This window comes from Mytilus edulis, chromosome 12, assembly GCF_963676685.1.
Source record: "Mytilus edulis chromosome 12, xbMytEdul2.2, whole genome shotgun sequence".
Lineage (NCBI taxonomy): Eukaryota > Metazoa > Mollusca > Bivalvia > Mytilida > Mytilidae > Mytilus > Mytilus edulis.
Window position 1 is genome coordinate 39,930,059 of NC_092355.1, and position 9,892 is coordinate 39,939,950.

Sequence of the window (9,892 nt, forward strand, 5' to 3'; positions counted from 1 at the left end):
ATGGTACTCCGTCAAGTGAGAGCAACCAAAAAGTAAGTAAAATCTAATATTAAATCGAAGTAAATTGAGGGGAAAGTTAACTGTTTTACGTTGATTTTGTAGCGTAAAATAAATGGTTATTTTTCCGGAAAATTTAACTGATTGAAAGCTTGGTTTTACTTCTTTAGCTTGCTCTCACATGATTTTTTTTACCGGATTTGTTATAACATAAGCAACACTTCCCAATCATTTTTAGCCATGGCGTTGTCAGTTTATTTTCGATTTATGAGTTTGACTATCCTTCTGGTGTCTTTCGTTCCTTTTTTAGTACTATGACATGTAATATGTCCAACCACTGAAAAGGTAAAAAATCCAAAAAATATATAATCCGGAGTCAAAAGTCGGTAACATGAAAATTGTCTATTGAGGACCAACATATTCCTTTTTATATCTTGCATTTGAATAACTGCATGCGTCCAAATCGCTTTTCTGGATTTACCTTCATCACAGTTTCAAAATGATAGACGTAACTTACATTTTGATTCAGGGGTGTCAGTAATTTGACATATTTGTAGATCTCTGATTTCTATGAAGATTTTCTTTTTATCTATTATCGATTTTTGAATAATGGACACACTTGCAAACCCAAATTGTAAACATAATAATATATGACAAATGATTTTTTTGTTTCTCTTTTTGATTTGAACATCGCTGATAAGTTGTTTGTAGACGAATTGCGCGCTTCGAACGTATAAAGGAGACAGAAGATAGATTTTTACAATACACACATTGATATTGTCTATATCTATAGTTTAGAAGATGTTTTAATAGCTTTAATCAGACAGTTCTCATATCCTTATCAATATGTACTTTGAATATTCTTCGGATTTGTTTATTTTCGGTTTAAATGCCGCTCACAATACAGATACCATAATTTTAGATGCTGCGTATTACAATTACTTACTATGCATATTGAACAACAAAAGCATATCGAAATAAATATGTTTGGAATCAAGTTCGATCTTCTCAAAATCGTTTATCATTTAAAGCAGGCAGTTCTTTCTATCAACTTTTCATAAATACGATTATGTCATTTTGATAGAAAAATAGCTGACATAATTCAATGTAGAATCCCTCGCAAGAAATTTGCCCAAGTGGAGATGATTTCATCCTCTTATGAAACATAACAATTTATAAGCTTTCTTGTAATATCGTCAATTGGCTCACTTCTGAAGTCTGATAATAAGTCGAATAACGTAAGTGTCGTTATCCCCTAAACGACATGATACATTAATCGTATTATGTCATTGATTTACGTCTGAACAATGCATAGTTTGCGATTGCTATCGATGTTTAGACGAAATATTCTCTTTACAAGGTCGTTTATGTGACAGAGTTGTCTATTACAATGGAGACGCTAATTTGATCACGAGCTACAGAAGACATTACGTTAAAATGACAGTGTAAGTGCTAAGAAAAATTGTATTATATGAAGAAAAGAAAATGTAGCTCAAGTAGGCTTCAACGAATACTTTGATTATTGTTTTCTTTCAACGAAATGATATGAAGAACATATATGTGATTTTAACACCACATGGACACAATAAAACAAAGAATAGGTTCAGTCTTTGTGCTAATAGTTAGTATAATATCTCCAATTTAAATATCATAAAATTAAAATTCTTCAAAATGAATTATCAATCTTACAACAAGGAGTCAATACAAATCGTGTGTCGAAAAAATGACAGAAAATTACGATAAACACAATTTCGTTAAACAGCTTAAAGTTAAATATAGTAACACTCAATTTGGCTATAATTAATTTAGACAAAGTTATATAATAGAAACTCAAATTATTCAGTAACAACTATTTCACATAGTCCCCTCCCCCCTCTGAAAAAAACCCAAAACCAACCACACAAAAAAAAAAACAAAAAAAAAACCCGAAGTAGAGACATAAAGCAAAGAGACTGAACTAATTTACACCAGTTTACAACAACATGAACATTTACAGATCAGTACTATTTCCAACATTTGAAAAGCATCGATTTTTTTTCCTCTTATATTTTTAGACTTTTGCTTATGTCAAAGATTTTTTATGCATCAAAATATCAACATAGTACAGTTGCCTAGTAACTAATTTTCAAATAGACAAGAATGTAGTATTATAATCTGAATGTGTTTTATCTGGATAATTTAATTTGACATATAGCTCTTCAACGGTTTCGATACTTATACAACTTCGGATTTCAAATGTGTGGCTTTGAGCGTTGCTGATGAAGGTAAATCCAGAATAGCGCTTTGGACGCAAGAAATTATTAAGAGTGTTGTTTTAAATTTTTAATTACAGTATGACTGTTGTAGAGTTTGAAAAAATTTAGGCATGATTGATATCGTTGTCCTAGAATTTTTAACACCACCATTTCATATGTATGTTTTTGACGAATTTACTGCTGATGTAAGGGAAATATATTTCCTTGTATTTTGCTTGGAGACCAGTCTCTGGTCAAATAAAGGGAATGTATGTCTATCTTGATTTCCGGTTAAAAGTTGCCTTCATCTGATGAAAGTAAGACATTTAATGATTAAAAGCTGAGACAATGACATTCACTACTTTCGAAGATTAGATTAAGATTGTTTAAAATTGAAGGACACAAATAACAATCAAGACAACCAAAAGTGGGAGTGATTTCACCTAAAATTGCTGGTACATATTGTCCAGTATTCTTGATATAACCGTCATATTTTCTATTGTTAGGGAAAATAATAGATGAATGTAAATATAAAAATCAGTTGAACATTCAGAAGAAATTATAGACATATGTCATAGATGTATGACAGAACATGAACAGTGCTTCACGTTGACTGTGATGTACGTGTCTGCAGAACATACATATGAAATGGTGGTGTATATGCAAAGCGCTAAACCGGACGTATGTCTTAAATTCGATTTCAAAATTAACTGAAGCTTCAATCTTATTACGAGACATCAAAATGCACAATTCTTGAAAATTACAGAATAAATAACAAGAAAAGGTATGACACGAGATAATACGAGACTGCAAAATATTTTTCAAAATACACGTGACTTGTAATGGTTTCTGGCAACGAACAAAAAGAAGATTAAATGTGTTATGTTATGGCCAAATTGAAACCAGCTCTCCATAAAATAAATAAAATTATTCTAGTTTAATTTCCTTTCTAAGGAAAGAAGAAGGCTGAAACTGAAAAGTCGCTTTTTGACAAACATACAAACTCTTAGAATATGTCCACCTGCGCTAAATATTACATCTTTTAAGTGGTCCTATTCACCTAGTTACACATTTTACATATAACAAGGATTAGAAACTATAAGCTATTTTACAGGTATCATGTGGTAGACACAATATGAACAAAACATGACATATTTTAAACGCAATATGTACTTCCAATTAAAACCTTTGATTAGTCATCTTTGACAATGCTACCTATGATCTAATTCCAAGTTAATTAAACAAATATGAAAAGCAAAATGACATTTTCCCACATTTTCCCACCGTTTTCTCCAAGCAACATTATATAACTGATATTTTCAGTTTGAAGTTGCCTAAATGGTGAAATGAAAATCAGTCAGACATAGTGTCCAGAGTGATTGCTATAACAAATCACAAACACCTCTTTTCAGTTGTATTAGCAGCGACTAATTCAATACAGACGTCGTACATATCAGTGTTTGAGCAAATAACCATTAACATATCATTTGATAAGTAATGATGTTTTTTTTCAAGCTTGAGACTATATCGGATATTAATGTCTTGCGTTTGCCTAGGGTCAGATCAAAGTATTTACTTTGTATATATACTGAGAGATAAGACGCTTTCAATCTAGGAAAACAGTAGTAATTTTGTATATCTATAAATTGGTAATTGTTTTGAGTCGAGTGGCATTGTCTCATATACAGTAGACGAGCACCTTGAATACCAAATGTTAAGCAATTAATCTTTGTCTATATTCAATATTTTGATCAATTTCCATATGCATATCCGTATTTAATACCCTCACCTTGTCTTACATCATGTACATTATAAGTGTGTTTTGTTTGTATGTATTGTATAATGTTGGTTTGTTGACGGCATATATTTGATGTATACTTTTTATGTACCCTTTTTCTCAGTTGTGTTTATGTTGGTAGGTTGTTGTCTAATTCAAGGATGCACCATACTATATTTTATATCATTATTTCAAACTTTCATCTACTTTTGCCTATGTAGAGCTGCACGTACAAGGACTTCAAGGTTAACCTAAGTTATAGGTGTTTAATTTTTGGCCAGCCAACATTGTCAGATGTATATACTATGCAATATACAGCATACAAACCATTATCTTAAATACCATTATTAATTGTTAGACTTGTATGAAAACTATATATATATATGCAACGTACGTTACTGTTACAAAAGCTTCAAAACGCATTTATCATACATAATTACTCTCAGAAACCATAAATCATATCAATGTCTTAACAATCCATTGATCAAATGACTCTGTCCTTGTTATTAATACAATTAAAACAACATGTTATATTTCATTCGTCTGACATATTTTTCTGATTAACCTTCATCACACTACACACGGCTGTGTCTGAAAAGACTACACTTTGATTTGAAAGGTTATAGAAATATTTAAAGGTGACCATTTGAATTTTCAACAAAACTTATTTTGATATTTTGCTTTTTATCTTATCAATTAAATCCTTAAATTTGACAGAAATGAACCAAACTCCCAAAATAACCTAAGATCAATATATAATTAGGTAAGATTGATTGATGCAACCAGGCTAGACTAAATGAAAGTTAATTAGGAAACATGTTTTTAAAGTTATATAAGCCATATATTAGTTTTCTGTTTGCAAATCGACATGATATTACACCATTTTCTACAACTGGAGTAATATGTATGTTTGTAATTTTAACCATATTATAAACCAGTTTGTGTTCATTTTTATACCTTAATGAGTGCGGGGAAGGAAGTGTTTTTTTTTGTTGATATATCCTAGTTGGTCTGTGTAATATTTGTTCACAAGTTTTAGAGAGAAAGGGTCTACATGGATGTGAGATATTGAACAAATAGTTGTTTAAATGTTTAATTATCTAATACATGAATGGCGTATATATAATACATCATATCATTCAAATTGCTGACAACAAATAAATTGATTTTTTGGCATCATGATATTGACTTATATTCAACAACAATCACTTTTTACAAAACCAATATTTCCTTGCAATTGATATATTTAGAAGTAGTTTATTTTGAAAGAAATAAATGAAGAAAAATTACATACATTAGATTTTGTCAGAGTTTGGTAACCCCACTTAATTTGGTTTAAACATCGCTTTTTTATTTTGAAATAAATGATAGCGTTACCTAAATCAAGGTTGAACTTGTCTTCAAAATTTACAAAGGTTGCATCAGTTGTTAAGAATGTAGTTTTGAATTCAAACACTGAGCTGTTCATAATTATTTGATTTTAAAACGATTGTCGCGATTTGACTTAAAAAAAGTAATTAATTCATATCAATTTACATTCCTATGATCATCATGATCATAGTGCAAAAAAAGAAATAACGTTTTTTTTCAGACAATTATGTCTGGATGTAACGTAATTAAATCTGCATAATGTGCGTATGTGTGTGAATTTGCCTTTTTATTACAATGGGCATTGTAAGAATGGTACTATTTATTTGAGTTTTAACTCTCTAAAATTAAACCTTTTTCCCGCATTGCTTTTACTATATGGTATGTATCCCTAATGCATAATATGGAAATGTACAGATCCAGATTAAAACTAGGGATTTTCTTTAAAACGTGTCGCTTAATTTTTGAGATTTTTGAACAAATGTATCAAAATAAATTTTTTTAAGTGTACAATATGATAACAAAATGATGGTATGGTATGTATCCCTTATGCATAATATGGAAATGTACAGATGGTAACAAAATGCATATTTTTTTTTTCATGCTTACACTTAGTATCACATATATAAAGTGCTAAATGATATATTATTCATATTAAGAAAAAGATATAAGCTCAAAAAAAATAATCAAACAACAAACATGAAATATCGTTTGCACTTGAAAGGAAACGATTTATAGCTGATCGTATTCTAATACCAGTAATTGTAATTCTAGGAATAACGGGAAATTCTTGTAATATTGCTGTCTTAAGTAGACCGAAAATGAGAACGTCAACAAATGTGTATCTGACAAACCTTGCTGTTTTTGATATGCTATATCTGGTATTTATCCATGATACACTGCAGGGACAAAGATATGTATGCGTCCAGCTATTATTACATCCCCTAAGGTCGGGCACTTTCTAATTTGTTTGGAAACTGTAGCGTGTGGGTAACTGTTTGTTTTACACTAGAACGTTATATAGGCGTCTGTCATCCAATGAAAGGAAAAGCCTGGTGTACAGTTCAAAAGGCAAAATTTATAACTTTAGTAGTTTTTCTTGTTTGTTTATGTAATACTTTGCCTGTAGCATTTGAAAATGAAGTTATAACTGATATGGAAATTATGCAATCAGTGGACGACAATTTAACACCTTTAACATATCAAAAGGACGAATATTTCTCCACAACGAAAACAAATGTGTCAATGAAAATGAGTAACTCGTCATCTAGAATTAATCATAAATATATAACGAAGATTAATTACAAATGTGACACATCAGAGTTTGGTCAAAGAGAAAGTTACCAGTTTGGATATTATTGGTGGTACATAACGTTATTTACTTTCGTTCCACTTATTCTTCTTTCAGTTTTTAATATGTTTCTCATCAAGTCCGTTTGGCATGCAAACAAACGACGTAAATTGTTATCCCAGTCTCATGTTCTTGGAGATCACAATAACCAGTCTATGGAACAACAGAAGGTCACAACAATGTTAATATCAGTTGTGATTATATTTCGTCTGTGTCAGATTCCGTGGGCAATTCTATTAATTTACAAAGTGTATGTCTCCGCCTTCATTATACCACATGACAAAGACAATATATTAATAGCTGGGAACATTTGTAATATGCTGGGTCAGGTAAACGCTTCAATAAACTTCATTCTGTATTCTTACTTTAGCAGCAGATTCCGGAGAACTTTTAGGAAACTTTTATGCCGGTGGCAGAAAAAGAAAAGAGGAACAAATATCATGATATCGGATTACCAATCAAGAAAATCTGATTTTACTAAAGATAGTGTTACAACATCATTAATGGCATACAGATATAGGAGAGATACAGTGAGAGAGACAAATCCCATATGGAAAGCACCGCATATTGTGTTATCTTAGAGTTCAAAATGGTCAATATTGTGTTCTATGATAAGTTTTTAGAAACTGTTTTATTTTAATGTAAATGTAATACACTTTTTAGACAAAAAACAAATACAAATCTTTAATGTATGTATTTTAATTAATCAATTGCAGCTATTCATATATAAATTTAAAAAAAAAATAACCTCTGAAAGATTAACTTAAAGATATTCGCAGAGACGAGGAAAAGACAATAGTTCCATTTTGGTGATAAAATTATTTGAAAAGTAGGCAAATGTGAGCGGTTTAAGAAATAAATGAATTCTGTAACACGTGATGAGAGTTGATGATAATAATGAAACCATTATTTTATCTAGTGACAGCAACCCTCGTAAAAGAGGTTAAAATACGATTGTCATCATATATGATACATAAGGTTATGTATGCCTATATTATGTTATATAAGTTGTTTATTGAAACAGGCATCAACAGTTAAGTAATGATTTGAGTCATTATTTGACAAGTTCCAAAATTCTAGAATCCTTCACGCTAATCCTTTTGATTCATATAAATTAATAAAATTGTAAGATTAAAACATGCAGATTGGCCAATATTGACACGTCGAAATTGAAACAAATTCTTGAACAAGATTTGCTATAAGTGTTTGACACAGTTAATCATGTTAAATGCTTGTCATTAATTTGCAAACAGTAAAGTTTACAGACCTTAGAAAACAATTTCAGAATCGGACATGCCACAACAAATTATCTTCTTGTGATAGTCGGGGGCTAATGTTTAATTGGCCTAATATTAAGTTTCTCTATGCTTCGCTATATTTAAATGACAGATATATAAAGCGATTTACTAATATTAAGAAAAATAGCATAAAGTAAGACAAAATTTAAAACAGTTGTTTTCCATTTGCTTGATGTGTTTGAACGTTTCATTTTCCTTGGATTTCGGTATTCTTATTATTTCCCTTTTCACTTAAACTTGTGTTGACAGGTTTCGATTCTGACCATTTGAAAATCCCTTGAATCGTTATTTTCGAAGAGGGCAGAGATAGGGTGTCACTCATCTAAAAATAAAACAAATAACAATGTAAAAAGAATGTTCTATCTGTTTTTTTTAAATTTCGTATTATGGAAAATATGGAATGAAATCAATTGATCGCAAGAACAAAATATATCATAATCAAAATATGCAATGTCCAATGCTTGATGAAAGAGAAATAATAGTCAAAAGCAAACATCATCCAATAAGACATGACATTATGTATACAATATGATAGTGTTGCACGTCAACAGTAATGTTTTGAATGGAAGTATCAATTTTGAAATGTTACAGCTAAGTAAGAGAAGGAGTGAACAACTAATAACAAAATGAATAAGATAAGTTAAGATTTAATGATTAATTAGTAATAAAAGGCTATATCGCGGCGATAAAATAGAGAAAGATGACTTCTCTTTTCAAATTGAGGTTTCTCACATATTAATATAGAAACTCAACTACATGATTCTTCGCTCTATTCAACCTTATTGCTCAACAAATCTAACTTCATTGGCAAACATACAGATTGTGTTCGCTCCAAATCAATAATTGTATTTGAATCCATGTTTATAATTCACTCACATGGCTCCATGTCCACTTTCGAAACCATTTATGACGAGAACAATAGTAATATTTCATATTACCGACTTTTGACTCTGTAATTTACTTTTCCTGCGGTTGTACATTATGGTACTCCGTCAATCGAGAGCAACCAAAAGTAAGTAAAATCTAATATTAAATCGAAGTAAATTGAGGGGAAAGTTAACTGTTTTACGTTGATTTTGTAACGTAAAATAAATGTGGTTTCTCACATATTGATATACAAACACAACTACATGATTTTTCGCTCAATTAACCTTATTGTTCAACGATTATAACTTCATCGGCAAAAATACAGATTGTGTTCGCTCCAAATCAATACTTTGTATTTGAATTTATGTTTATAATTCACTCGCCTGGATTCATGTCTTCTTTCGAAACCATTTATGACGTGAACAATAGTATTATTTCATATTACCGACTTTTGACTCCAGATTTTATATTTTTGCTCTGCAATTTACCTTTCCAGTGGTAGTACATCATGGTACTCCGTCAAGTGGGAGCAACCGAAATAAGTAAAATGTAACATTTAATCAATTTAAATTGAGGGGAAAGTTTACTGTTTTACGTTTTTGTAATGTAAAATAAATGCATAGCTGTTTATTTTGTTTTCGGAAAACTGAACTGATTGAAAGCTTGGTTTTACTACTTTAACTTGCTCTTATATGACTTGTTTTACCGGATTTGTTATAATATGAGCAACACGATGGGTGCCATATGTGAAGCAGGATCTACTTGACCTTCCAGAGCACCAGAGAACACCCCTAGTTTTGGTGGGGTTCATATTGCTTATTCTTTAGTTTTCTATGTTGTGTCATGTGCACTATTGTTTGTTTGAATTTTTCATTTCTAGCCATGGCTTTGTCAGTTTATTTTCGATTTATGAGTTTGACTATCCCTCTGGTATCTTTTGTTCCTCTTTTGGTACTATGACATGTAAGATGTCCAACCATTGAAAAGTTAACCAGTCCAA

At 30.7% G+C, this 9,892-nt stretch overlaps 1 pseudogene; it reads left to right on the top strand.

Annotated features, from left to right (window-relative positions):
* LOC139497615 (FMRFamide receptor-like) lies at window positions 1-7,308 on the top strand (annotated as a pseudogene).
* The last annotated feature ends 2,584 nt before the right edge of the window (window positions 7,309-9,892 follow it).